We start from the raw sequence: 14,329 nt of genomic DNA on the forward strand, positions 1-14,329 counted from the left end.
ACAGTTCTGCCACTGGGCACAAGAGAAATTACGGGACGATGACAGATTTATTGCGCGCGTTCATTCACCAACAGCGGTAACGTAAACTGGTATAATATGCACTATTGGGCAACGGAAAATCCACGATGGCTGCGACAAGTGGAACATCAGCGACCTTGGCGGGTTAATGTATGGTGCGGCATTATGGGAGGAAGGCTAATTGGCCTCCATTTTATCGATGGCAATCTAAATGGTGCCATGTATGCTGCATGACAGAATGGCGATGTACTTCCAACATGATGGATGTCCGGTACATAGCTCGCGTGCGGTTGAAGCGGTATTGAATAGCATATTTCATGACAAGTGGATTGGCCGTCGAAGCACCATACCATGGCCCGCACGTTCAACGGATCTGACGTCCCCGAATTTTTTTCTGTTGGGAGAGTTGAAGGATGTTTGCTATCGTGATCCACCGACAACGCCTGACAACATGCGTCAGCGCATTGTCAATGCATGTGCGAACATTACGGAAGGCGAACTACTCGCTGTTGAGAGGAATGTCGTTACACATACTGCCAAATGCATTGAGGTTGACGGACATCATTTTGAGCATTTATTGCATTAATGTGGTATTGACAGGTAATCACGCAGTAACAGCATGCGTTCTCAGAAATGATAACTTCACAAAGGTATATGTATCACATTGGAACAATCGAAATAAAATGTTCAAACGTACCTAAGTTCTGAATTTTAATTTAAAAAACCGACCTGTTACCAACTGTTCGTCTAAAATTGTGACTATTACAGCGCCATCTATCACAAAGCGAAAAAAGTGATCCAACTAAAACATTCATATTTCTTTACGTACTACACGAATATGTAATAAAAAATAGGGGTTCCTATTAAAAAAACCGCAGTTGATATCCGTTTGACCTGTGGTAGAGCCACCTAGCGGGCCAACCATAGCGCCATCTGGTTTCCCCCTTCAAGCTAGACAAGTTTCGTTCTTTGTAGTTTTTTCGTTTGACGCTTATTTCGTAAGATATTTGACCCGGTCACGATCAATGGACCACCCTGTATAATGCCCAATAACTAATAACCAATCGAAAGAGCATATTTTATAGTTTTGTTTATGTCATTGCATGTTTCATTTTGACTCACCAGATGGCAGGGCGATAATACACTCCTGGAAATTGAAATAAGAACACCGTGAATTCATTGTCCCAGGAAGGGGAAACTTTATTGACACATTCCTGGGGTCAGATACATCACATGATCACACTGACAGAACCACAGGCACATAGACACAGGCAACAGAGCATGCACAATGTCGGCACTAGTACAGTGTATATCCACCATTCGCAGCAATGCAGGCTGCTATTCTCCCATGGAGACGATCGTAGAGATGCTGGATGTAGTCCTGAGGAACGGCTTGCCATGCCATTTCCACCTGGCGCCTCAGTTGGACCAGCGTTCGTGCTGGACGTGCAGACCGCGTGAGACGTCGCTTCATCCAGTTCCAAACATGCTCAATGGGGGACAGATCCGGAGATCTTGCTGGCCAGGGTAGTTGACTTACACCTTCTAGAGCACGTTGGGTGGCACGGGATACATGCGGACGTGCATTGTCCTGTTGGAACAGCAAGTTCCCTTGCCGGTCTAGGAATGGTAGAACGATGGGTTCGATGACGGTTTGGATGTACCGTGCACTATTCAGTGTCCCCTCGACGATCACCAGTGGTGTACGGCCAGTGTAGGAGATCGCTCCCCACACCATGATGCCGGGTGTTGGCCCTGTGTGCCTCGGTCGTATGCAGTCCTGATTGTGGCGCTCACCTGCACGGCGCCAAACACGCATACGACCACCATTGGCACCAAGGCAGAAGCGACTCTCATCACTGAAGATGACACGTCTCCATTCGTCCCTCCATTCACGCCTGTCGCGACACCACTGAAGGCGGGCTGCACGATGTTGGGGCGTGAGCGGAAGACGGCCTAACGGTGTGCGGGACCGTAGCCCAGCTTCATGGAGACGGTTGCGAATGGTCCTCGCCGATACCCCAGGAGCAACAGTGTCCCTAATTTGCTGGGAAGTGGCGGTGCGGTCCCCTACGGCACTGCGTAGGATCCTACGGTCTTGGCGTGCATCCGTGCGTCGCTGCGGTCCGGTCCCAGGTCGACGGGCACGTGCACCTTCCGCCGACCACTGGCGACAACATCGATGTACTGTGAAGACCTCACGCCCCACGTGTTGAGCAATTCGGCGGTACGTCCACCCGGCCTCCCGCATGCCCACTATACGCCCTCGCTCAAAGTCCGTCAACTGCACATACGGTTCACGTCCACGCTGTCGCGGCATGCTACCAGTGTTAAAGACTGCGATGGAGCTCCGTATGCCAGGGCAAACTGGCTGACACTGACGGCGGCGGTGCACAAATGCTGCGCAGCTAGCGCCATTCGACGGCCAACACCGCGGTTCCTGGTGTGTCCGCTGTGCCGTGCGTGTGATCATTGCTTGTACAGCCCTCTCGCAGTGTCCGGAGCAAGTATGGTGGGTCTGACACACCGGTGTCAATGTGTTCTTTTTTCCATTTCCAGGAGTGTAGCTTGCAAAATGGTGACTAATCAACAGAAAGCAATCTGTCACTATCTTGCAGCGTGCGTTCCGAAGACAGTACAAGATAGAGCCACTGACCGACCAAAGTATTCTGCGATAGCATCGACAGTTCAAGGACACAAACTGCCTCCGTAAAAGGAAAAGCTCTGGGCCACCACCTGCCATAGAGTAAACAGTGGAGAGGGCACGAGATGTATACCATCGTAGCCCAAACGAATCGACGTGTCGAGCAAGTCGCGAACTGGGCATTCGTCAGACAACTGTATGCAAGATTCTGTGGAAGCGATTACGTCAGGAACCGTATTGCGCACATCTGCTGCAACGTTTACGGCCGAACGACCGCACCATTAGATTCGAATTTTAGGAACGTTCCTAGAAAGCAATGGAAGGTGACGTGTTCAGTGGTGAGGTGATGTTCTGCCTAAACGGTAAAGTGAATCGTCACGGCGTCCTCACAGGGAGTACGGAAAATCCCAGTGTTACAGTGGAGATTGAAAGAGGTCCTCCAAAGGCGAATGTCTTCTGTACCGTGTCATGTAGCAACGTTTAAGAACCCTACTTCTTCCCTGGGAAAACTTTCATGGGTATGATGCACCTACACATGTTACAAGACTGGTTGCAATGCACACTTCATATTCCAACAAGATGGAGCTCAGGAGCTCTGCCTCATTGGCATAGAGAACTGCGTCGCCATATGAGCAATGAACTTCCGAACAGGTGGGTTCAACGTTTTGTGCCCAGGATGATTTGACACCCTTCAGGTAGTCCGCAAGGTCTCCCAACCTCACAGTTTGTTTTCTTCATTGGGGATAAGTGAAAGGCAATGTGTACGTTCCACCTTTTCCGACAATATTGGCTGATCTCCAAGACCGTATCACTGTTGCGCTAGGGAACATTGTCAGGTATGTACTCAAAAGTTTATGGACTGACCTTATTAGTAGAACAAAGAGAGCACCACCCCACGTTGCCTTGTTGGCAAATTTATTCAAGATGGCGTATTCAAGATGGTGGCGATACTGTGGCAATGTCGCAATGACGTCATTGCGTGAAGTTCAAATTTTGGCAGGAAAATAGGTCAATTGGGCTGTTGTTGTTGTTGTGGTCTTCAGTCCTGAGACTGGTTTGATGCAGCTCTCCATGCTACTCTATCCTGCGCAAGCTTCTTCATCTCCCAGTATCTACTGCAACCTACATCCTTCTGAATCTGCTTAATGTATTCATCTCTTGGTCTCCCTATACGATTTTTACCCTCCACGCTGCCCTCCAATGCTAAAAAAATGGCTCTGAGCACTATGGGATTCAACATCTTAGGTCATAAGTCCCCCAGAACTTAGAACTACTTAAACCTAACTAACCTAAGGACATCACCCACATCCATGTCCGAGGCAGGATTCGAACCTGCGACTGTAGCAGCCTCGCGGTTCCGGACTGCAGCGCCAGAACTGCACGGCCACCGCGGCCGGCTCCAATGCTAAATTTATGATCCCTTGATGCCTCAGAACATGCCCTACCAACCGGTCCCTTCTTCTTGTCAAGTTGTGCCACAAACTCCTCCCCTATTCTACTCAATACCTCCTCATTAGTTACGTGATCTACCCATCTAATCTTCAACATTCTTCTGTAGCACCACATTTCGAAAGATTCTATTCTCTTCTTGTCCAAACTATTTATCGTCAATGTTTCACTTCCATACATGGCTACACTCCATACAAATGCTTTCAGAAACGACTTCCTGACACTTAAATCTATACTCGATGTTAACAAATTTCTCTTCTTCAGAAATGCTTTCCTTGCCATTGCTAGTCTACATTTTATATCTTCTCTACTTCGACCATCATCAGTTATTTTGCTTCCCAAATAGCAAAACTCCTTTACTACTTTAAGTGTCTTATTTCCTAATCTAATTCCCTCAGCATCACCTGACATGTCCGCAGCTCGTGGTCCTGCGGTAGTGTTCTCGCTTCCCATGCCCGGGTTCGATTCCCGGCGGGGTCAGGGATTTTCTCTGCCTCGTGATGACTGGATGTTGTGTGATGTCCTTAGGTTAGTTAGGTTTAAGTAGTGCTAAGTTCTAGCGGACAGATGACCATAGTGCTCACAAGGGAACCTCCCCATCGCACCCCCCTCAGATTTAGTTATAAGTTGGCACAGTGGATAGATCTTGAAAAACTGAACACAGATCAATAGAGAAAACAGGAAGAAATTGTGTGGAACTATGAAAAAAATAAGCAAAATCTACAAACTGAGTAGCCCATGTACAAGATAGGCAACATCAAGGCTAATGTCAACATAGGAGCGCCGTGGTCCCGTTGTTGGCGTGAGCACCTGCGGAACGAGAGATCCTTGGTTCAAGTCCTCCCTCGAGTGAAAATTTTACTTTTTTTTATTTTTGCAAAGTTATGATCTGACCGTTCGTTCATTAACGTCTCTGTTCACTGTAATAAGTTTAGTGTCTGTGTTTTGCGACCGCACCGCAGAACCGTGCGATTAGTAGACGAAAGGACGTGCCTCTCCAATGGGAACTGAAAACATTTGATCGCAACGTCATAGGTCAACCGATTCCTCCACAGGAAAACACATCTGATGTATTCTATTCGACACTACCTTGCCCGATTTAGGTTTTCTTGTGGATGTGATAACCACTCCCAAAAAAAGTGATCGCATCGGACGGACAGATAATAATTGTCTGGAAATAAAAAATTAAACTTTTCAATTGAGGGAAGACTTGAAACAAGGACCTCTGGATCGGCAGCTGCTCACGCTAACCACGGGACCACGGCGCTCCACTGTTGACATTAGCCTTGATGTTGCCTGTCCTGTGCATGGACTACTCAGTTTGTATATTTTGCTTTTTTTCATAGTTCCACACAACTTCTTCCTGTTTTCTCGATTGGTCTGTGTTTAGTTTTTCAAGGCCTGTCCACTGTGCCAATTTACAACTAAATCTGAGGGGGGTGCGATGGGGATGTTCCCTTGTCAGAGCCATTTGAACCATTTGAATCACCTGACTTAATTCGACTACATTCCATTATCCTCGTCTTGCTTTTGTTGATGTTCATCTTATATCCTCCTTTCAAGACACTGTCCATTCCGTTCAACTGCTCTTCCAAGTCCTTTGCTGTCTCTGACTGAATTACAATGTCATCGGCGAACCTCAAAGTTTTTATTTCTTCTCCATGGATTTTAATACCTACTCCGAATTTTTCTTTTGTTTCCTTTACTACTTGCTCAATATACAGATTGAATAACATCGGGGATAGGCTACAACCCTGTCTCTCTCGCTTCCCAACCACTGCTTCCCTTTCGTGTCCCTCGACTCTTATAACTGCCATCTGGTTTCTGTACAAATTGTAAACAGCCCTTCGCTCCCTGTATTTTACCCCTGCCACCTTTAGAATTTGAAAGGGAGTATTCCAGTCAACATTGTCAAAAGCTTTCTCTAAGTCTACAAACGCTAGAAACGTAAGTTTGCCTTTCCTTAATCTTTCTTCTAAGAAAAGGCGTAAGGTCACTATTTCCTCACGTGTTCCAACATTTCTACGGAATCCAAACTGATCTTCCCTGAGGTCGACTTCTACCAGTTTTTCCATTCGTCTATAAAGAATTCGCGTTAGTATTTTGCAGCTGAGGCTTATTAAACTGATAGTTCGGTAATTTTCACGTCTGCCAACACCTGCTTTCTTTGGGATTGGAATTATTATATTCTTATTGAAGTCTGAGGGTATTTCGCCTGTCTCATACATCTTGCTCACCAGATGGTAGATTTTTGTCATGACTGGCTCTCCCAAGGCCGTCAGTAGTTCTAATGGAACGTTGTCCACTCCTGGGGCCTTGTTTCGACTCAGGTCTTTCAGCGCTCTGTCAAACTCTTCACGCAGTATCGTATCTCCCATTTCATCTTTATCTACATCCTCTTCCATTTCCATAATATTGTCCTCAAGTACATCGCCCTTGTATAGACCCTCTATATACTCCTTCCACCTTTCTGCTTTCCCTTCATTGCTTGGAACTGGGTTTCCATCTGAGCTCTTGATATTCATACAAGTGGTTCTCTTTACTCCAAAGGTCTCTTTAATTTTCCTGTAGGCAGTATCTATCTTACCCCTAGTGAGATAAGCCTCTACATCCTTACATTTGTCCTCTAGCCATCCCTGCTTAGCAGTTTTGCACTTCCTGTCGATCTGATTTTTGAGACGTTTGTATTCCTTTTTGCCTGCTTCACTTACTGCATTTTTATATTTTCTCTTTTGATCAATTAAATTCAATATTTCTTCTGTTACCCAAGGATTTCTACCAGCCCTCGTATTTTTACCTACTTGATCATCTGCTGCCTTCACTACTTCAACCCTCAGAGCTACCCATTCTTCTTCTACTGTATTCCTTTTCCCCATTCCTGTCAATTGTTCCCTTATGCTCTCCCTGAAACTCTCTACAACCTCTGGTTTAGTCAGTTTATCAAGGTCCCACCTCCTTAAATTCCCACCTTTTTGCAGTTTCTTCAGTTTTAATCTATCTTAATCAATTGGGCTACCTCCACTAAAATAACCCCCTCCCCTCCCCCCCTCCCCTGGAAAATGGCGGGAAGTTCACATTCCAGCAGGACAATGCAACACATCAAGGATACCTCCACTAACCTAAGAAAATGGTGGGAAAATAGGTCACTTGGGCTACCTCCACTAAACTAAGTCATCCGACTGCCACCTCTTCCTAGGAATTGGCGGAAAAAGGACTCAGCCTGTGCTGGACAGGATGGACATAAGTCTTAATTTTCAGTTTAGAGGCACTACCACCATTAAGTGTGTTCACCATGAGGTCTGGAGTCCAACTGACCTAGTACACAGTACCACCACCAGAGGGCACTGTCGTCCCTCCTGGAATGTAATCCAAGATGGTGGTCTGGAGGGGAAAATGGTGGGAACAGGACTTAGCCTGCGCTGGGCTGCTGGTGAGAGGAAGGAGTGTACTTTATTTATTTTTGGAACCATTTGCTTTGGGACAGATTTGACATAGTACATTTATTACACTGATACAAAACACTCACTCTGAGAAAGCAAGTGTTCAAAGACAAGTTGAAGCAGACCACCCATCTCTGGTTGGGATGCCCTCACTCATCCACCACTGTGGCATTAGGACATCTCCAGACCAGTAGCTGTAGGACACCAAAAAATCCCGCCGGTTTTCTCTTCTGTAAGACAGGGCTTCGAATTCTGTTTGCGTAATTGTTCTGATTTCCCCCTGTCTGTGCTTAGAAGAATGATTCTATGATTAATGGTGGTCTTGTGAGTGTGCACAGACATGATGAAAGCTTTTAGTGGTGAGAACGTTTAACGTTTCTGAGACGTATGTTGACAGCAGGACGAACATTTTGCGGTGATGCACCAGCCACGTTGGATAGGTAAGCATGCGTGCAAGGCAAGACACAGCTCGCATGTCGGTTAGGATCGCTAGGAACAATGCACCCTGTGCTATTCTAGGAAGCATTGGAACAGGTTTCTGTAGCACAACCTGTGATGTCAGTAACCACAGGTCGAGAGGTATTGTCCCAGCACCCAGGCACACAGTGGGTGACTTGGTTCTTATTTACATAGGGATGTGATGTCAGTACAACACTCGAAGAATTCTAACTGTATATCCGAAAATAGGTGCGACTTTCACCTGCTGGCTGTAGGCGATAGTGGTGTGAGGGCAGTTGCTCGCACTCCAGCGTTCATCACTTTGCAGCAACCGTGGTGCCCCCTGACTCCTGGCAGCGTGTGCAGCATTGTCGGCATCGATGTCGCGTGTCGGGTGTGGGGATGTGTTGTTTAGTAGCGATCTTTTGTTTGAACTATATTCCATCGATTTCCCCTACCAGTATGATTCCGGGAGTTAAAAAAACTACCCCATACATGTGAAGGATATCGATTTAATTAATTTGCATAAATTTTTTATATCAACATGGTGTTAGTGGTACATAAGTTAAGGGGAGGGTGTGGGTGTGTGTGTGACATGGAGCAGAGGAGCAGGTTAGGTGCAGACCACTAGGTTAATTTGCATAATTTTTATGTAAAATGCGGTACAATAGTTTAAGAGGGTGAGGGTGGGTGACAAAGAAGAATGCGCCAGAAATAGCTTTCAAAAGTGTGTGAAATTCGAAAAGTGTACAAGAAAATGGTGGGAGGACATAACTAATAATTTAATATGGTATCAAAGGGGGTAATATAGTTTAAGGTTATGGAGGTGACATGGAAATCCAGTTAACAGAACAATAGGTTCAGTGCTGACAAAGGGCCAAACATTTGGTTAAGGCACCCAGAGTGCAGTGCCAAACATTAGGTTATGCAACATGTTTGCCCCATTAAATTACTTCTTACAAGATCTACATCTTTCCAAACAGCTGAGAATGAAGAGCAATAGATTTCCAACCTCTGCAAACTGAATTGTTTATAGATAAACAATATGTCCTCGAATTTCCTGTTATGAGACCCTTACTCTCCACCACAGGGCCACCATTTTCCATATATTTCATACATTGCTTTGAATCCCATAAACTGTTTAAATGAAAATATTCCATACATTGTCTAAATTATTTAAACAATATTCCATACACTACAATCGAATTCCCTCCAAATGACCAATCAACTGAGTCTTTTTCCCACCAACTTCTGGGAGGGAGGGTGGGAGGTGAGGTGGTTTACCAGAAGGGGAGAGGTTAATTAACTGATCAGTTTAATTAAATAGTCAATCAAATTGATAAGAGTGAGAAGGGCTATTCCAATAACTCAGACCTGAAAGTGTACCTGCAGCAGAGGGGGGAGGTTTCTTGAGGGGCGAGGTTTCTTGAGGGGGGAGGGGAGTGGAAGGGGTGCAGAAACAATAGGTTAAGTGCCTAACAATCAAAAGAAAGGATCCTTTTAGTAGAACAATAGGTTAAGGAGCTGTCAGTCAAAGGAGAACAATAGGTTACGTACCTGTCAATTAAAGGAGAATGATAGGTTAAGTACCTGTGAATCAAAGGAGAACAATAGGTTTGCCCCTGAGTGCATGCCTAACTGTGATGTAGGCAACCTACACTAACAAAATGCGCCAGAGCAGACCTTGTCCCCCTACTGACAACAGTCCCCTGCATGTCCACAGGGGACTGTTCAAGCTGGCCGGCCAGAATGGCCAAGCGGTTCTAGGCACTACAGTCTGGAACCGTGTGACTGCTACGGTCGCAGGTTCAAATCCTGCCTCGGGCATGGATGTGTGTGATGTCCTTAGGTTAGTTAGGTTTAAGTAGTTCTAAGTTCTAGGGGACTGATGGCCTCAGAAGTTAAGTCTCATAGTGCTCAAAGCCATTTGAGCTGGTGGAGGCTCTGTAATGGTATGGGGCGTGTGCAGTTGGAGTGATATGGGACCTCTGATATGTCTAGATACGACTTTGGCAGATGACACATAGGTAAGCATCCCATCTAGTCACCTGCATCCATTCATGTCCATTGCGCATTCTGACTGACTTGAGCAATCCCAGTAGGACAATGCGACACCCCACACGTCCAGAGTTGCCACAGAGTAGCTCCAGGAACGCTCTTCTAAGTTTAAACACTTACAGACATGAATATTATTTGCATATCTGGGATGCCTCGCATTGTGCTGTTCAGAGATCTCTACCCCCTTGTACTCTTACAGATTGACAGCCCTGCAGGATTCATGGTGTCAGTTCCCTCCAGCACTACTTCAGACATTAGTCAAGTCCATGCCACGTCGTGTTGCGGCACCTCTGCGTGCTCCCGGGGGCGCTACACGATATTATGCAGACATACCTGTTTTTTGGCCCTTCAGTGTTAAATACTGTGTTGGTGTGGGCAGCTTTATGTCGGACAGACTGTGAGTTCTATTGAACAGCGTTGCCTAGAACGAGAGAGATATTTTCCCCTCGAGTACTATAAAAAATCAGTGGTATCAGAGTACTCTCTAGAAAATGGAAATCGTATTACATTCGGCGAAACGCCTTTAATTAACGGACAAATACGAGTAGTTTCTGGGGTTGAGTAATAATAGAAGCGATCGAGATAACAATCTATGACAACATCCTCAGTAAAGGTGGCTTCCTGCAGCTAAGCACGGCGGAAGGTTGAAGCGGGCGCAGCGAGCGACAACGGATACATTGCTTTATTTGGCGCTGGATCGAGCATCAGTGGCGTCACAGAAGGCAGTGCGGCTGTAGAGAAACCAAAAGACAGTCACCAATCGACAACGGCCGAGGAGTACTCGGCTAGAAGCTCGTGGATATTGAACCACTTGACGCCGCTGGCAGCTCGAGAGTATTTTATCAAAATAATATTCAATTGTAATAGTCGAGAAGTAATTGTTCTTCCTGAGAAAGTAAACAAAAGTAATTATTGAGGAAGGATGCTTGCATTTTTACAGACATAACAAAAGGAAAAGAAACAAGTCATGAATAGGGTATACTTCCATAGACCTTACAACTCCCAGTCGATGAGCGTGGAGGACGATGAGTAATGTGAGTGTTCTCTATACTCTTCTCACTCCGGTCAGACAGCTCAAGGTCATTTGTCCCGCTCTCCCCACCTCACGCGACCATCCCTCCACAGCAGCTTTTGCACTCTCTTCCAGTGCAGTAACCATGCCTTCTGCAGTTATACAACAAAAGTGCGTGAGTGAATCTATGCGTTTACATTCAAACTGTGCATGATGTTGAGCCTGAGAGGTATTGGGCGCCAGTCTAAGGACACTGGGCATAACGTGTTTAATTTCTTCAAAGCGCTGGAAAACTGCCAAGGAATAGGTTTTTGGTTTTTTGAGAGATAGCATGTCAGGTCTCGGCAAGAATAGTGCAACGTATCTCTGAGGAATCCAATAAAAGTGTAATCGAAAATGAAGATGACCTAGGGCAAAGTAAAAAACATTGCACACCAAAAACCTGTCATAGGGTTGGATTATTTCCAGAAAGACGTAATCCATTGCTCAGATCACGAATTTTATGGTAATAGTGAATACCCAACACTTAAAAAACTATTATCTGGCAGGATTCTAAGAGAAACTGTGGTCTAAAGGTCCTTTTAGGTAAAGGACCATGTCTGATAATCTGCCATGCCCGATCGGCCAAATACCTTTTCATAGAGGGGCGGAATTGGTGTTTCAGTCTAAAAGCAGTGCTGATTATCATCAAGAGATGAATAATGTAGTATTTGGGGAATGGTTCACCGATCTCCTTCAAAGCCTGGAAGAAGGGTGTGTGATAGTCATGAACAATGCAAACTATCGTTCCATGCTTAACGAAAAAATTCCCAACACAAATTCCAATAAAGCTGACATTTTGGAATGTCTGCAGAGCAAAAGCATACCCCATGATCCCACACACATGATGGGCGAATTGATTTCCTTGTTAGGCATCGCAGCTGCATTTGTAGGCGATATGAGCTTGATGAGCCATTGGCCTTGCCGCTTTGGTAACACCGGTTCCCGTCAGAACACCGAAGATAAGTGCTGCCGGGCTGGGCTAGCACTTGGATGGGTGACCATCCAGTCTGCCAAGTGCTGTTGGTAAGCTAGGTGCACTCATCCCTTGTGAGGTAAACTGCGGAGCTACTTGATTGAGAAGCAGCGGCTCCGGTCTCGGAAACTGACATACGGCCAGGAGAGGGGTGTACTGACCACATGCCCCTCCATATCTGCATCCAGTGACGCATGTGGACTGGGGATGATGACACGGTGGCCGGTCTGTACCGTTGGGCCTTCATGGCCTGTTCGGGAGAAGTTATGAATCTGATGATCTAGCTGCAGCCGGCCGAAGTGGCCGTGCGGTTAAAGGCGCTGCAGTCTGGAACCGCAAGACCGCTACGGTCGCAGGTTCGAATCCTGCCTCGGGCATGGATGTTTGTGATGTCCTTAGGTTAGTTAGGTTTAATTAGTTCTAAGTTCTAGGGGACTAATGACCTCAGAAGTTGAGTCCCATAGTGCTCAGAGCCATTTGATCTAGCTGCAGAACTGGGACATGAAGTAATATGGCTTCCTGTCAGTATAATCTCATTGAACTGACATGGGCTAAGATAAAGTGAGAAGTAGCAGACAAGAATTGTGCATTGAAATATAGAGAAGAGAGAAAATTATTGAAGGACGCCATTAAACACGAAACAACAGAAGATTGGCAGAAATGTATTGCCCATGTGGAGCGACTGCAGGAAGAAGAATTCGTGAAGGAAGAACTTCGAGATGAATGCATTCAGAAGATTGTAATAAGTCTACGTGAAGACAGTGACCACAATTGCAGTGACTACGCAGTGAAGATGATGTCCGCCTGCTATGATTTCCATTGATAGGTTTAATTTAAACTTTTCCTTTTCTTTCCCTTTATTAGTATGCGAAACAAAGTTCACTAAAATGTAATGAATTAATTCTACACACCGACGATGCTTATTCTTGTTGGTACCTTGCTTATGCACCAAAAGCTGTTGACTGTATCGTGTTCTTGCAAGGAAGTAGAGGGGAGCGTGTAGAGTGGACAAAAAGGCACGTGACCTTGAGCTGCCTGGTCAGAGTGAAAAGAGTATAGTTTACACAAGAGTTGAACTCACGAGGGATACATTGTAGTCCCTACACTTGAGGCAAGCCTTATAAATATCTGCGAACCACACTGTATAGGAAGGCACTTTATTTAACGTACTTGAAAATGAGTGGCAAGTGTTTGCTTCTCAGGTGGCTCAGTGTCTCCTCTACGGATCCCCACGTCAGGAGCTGGTGCTTCGGGTCATCCAGGAATCCCTCCTCTGTGAGGTTTCCTTCACATGGCGGCTGCTGCAAAACTCGTCCCAACGGTTCTGCACTGAGGTTGTGGAAGATGGCAGACAGTGGCTCGAGGATCCTGGCAGGCATGGCCAGCCGTAGGTGGTGCCGGTTCGCCAAAATGGCGGAGCATGCATACTCCACCAGCAGGTTCCCCAGTCTGCCACCAGGCTGCGCTGTCACCACACCGTCCATGCAGGCTCCTGTTTCCTATAATACATAAAGCACAAGATGTTAAATATGACATATTACTGCAATTATGGTTGCCTGTAAATGGTGATGACACTGACCATATGTACACCGATCAGCAAGAACAGTAAGACTACCTACATAATACTGAGTATGTCCGCATCATGGGCACGAATTGTAGCAGCAACGAATCGTGGCATGGAAGCAATGATGCCTTGGTAGGTCACTGAAGGGAGTTGGCACCATATCTGCACACACTAGCTGCCCAATTTCCATAAATATGCGAGAGGAAGGCGATCAGCTCTTGAATCCACATTCAGTCACAACCCAGATGTGGCGAGTTGTGGGGCCAGCACATCAATTGTAACTCACCACTGTGACATGACACATTATCTTGTCGGAACATACCATTGACATCAGAAAACATAATCGTCATGAAGGGGTGTACGTGGTCTGCAACCTCGGTACAATACTCGTCGATCATCGTGGCCCCTTATGCAAGGCCTACTGGACCCGTGGACGCCCACGTGAGTGTTCCCCAGAGCATAATGGAGCCGCCGCCAGCTTGTTTCCGTCCTGCTGTACGGATGTTGAGGAACTCTCACCCTGGAAGACGACGAATTCGCGTCCTCCTATCGGCGTCATGAAAAAGCATCGGGATTCATCTGACCAAGCAACGCCCTGCCACTGCACCAACATCCAGGGTCAATGATCACGTGCCCATTTCAGTCGTAGTTGCCGATGTTGTGGTGTGGCACATGCATGGGTGGTCAGATA

This window comes from Schistocerca piceifrons, chromosome 3, assembly GCF_021461385.2.
Source record: "Schistocerca piceifrons isolate TAMUIC-IGC-003096 chromosome 3, iqSchPice1.1, whole genome shotgun sequence".
Lineage (NCBI taxonomy): Eukaryota > Metazoa > Arthropoda > Insecta > Orthoptera > Acrididae > Schistocerca > Schistocerca piceifrons.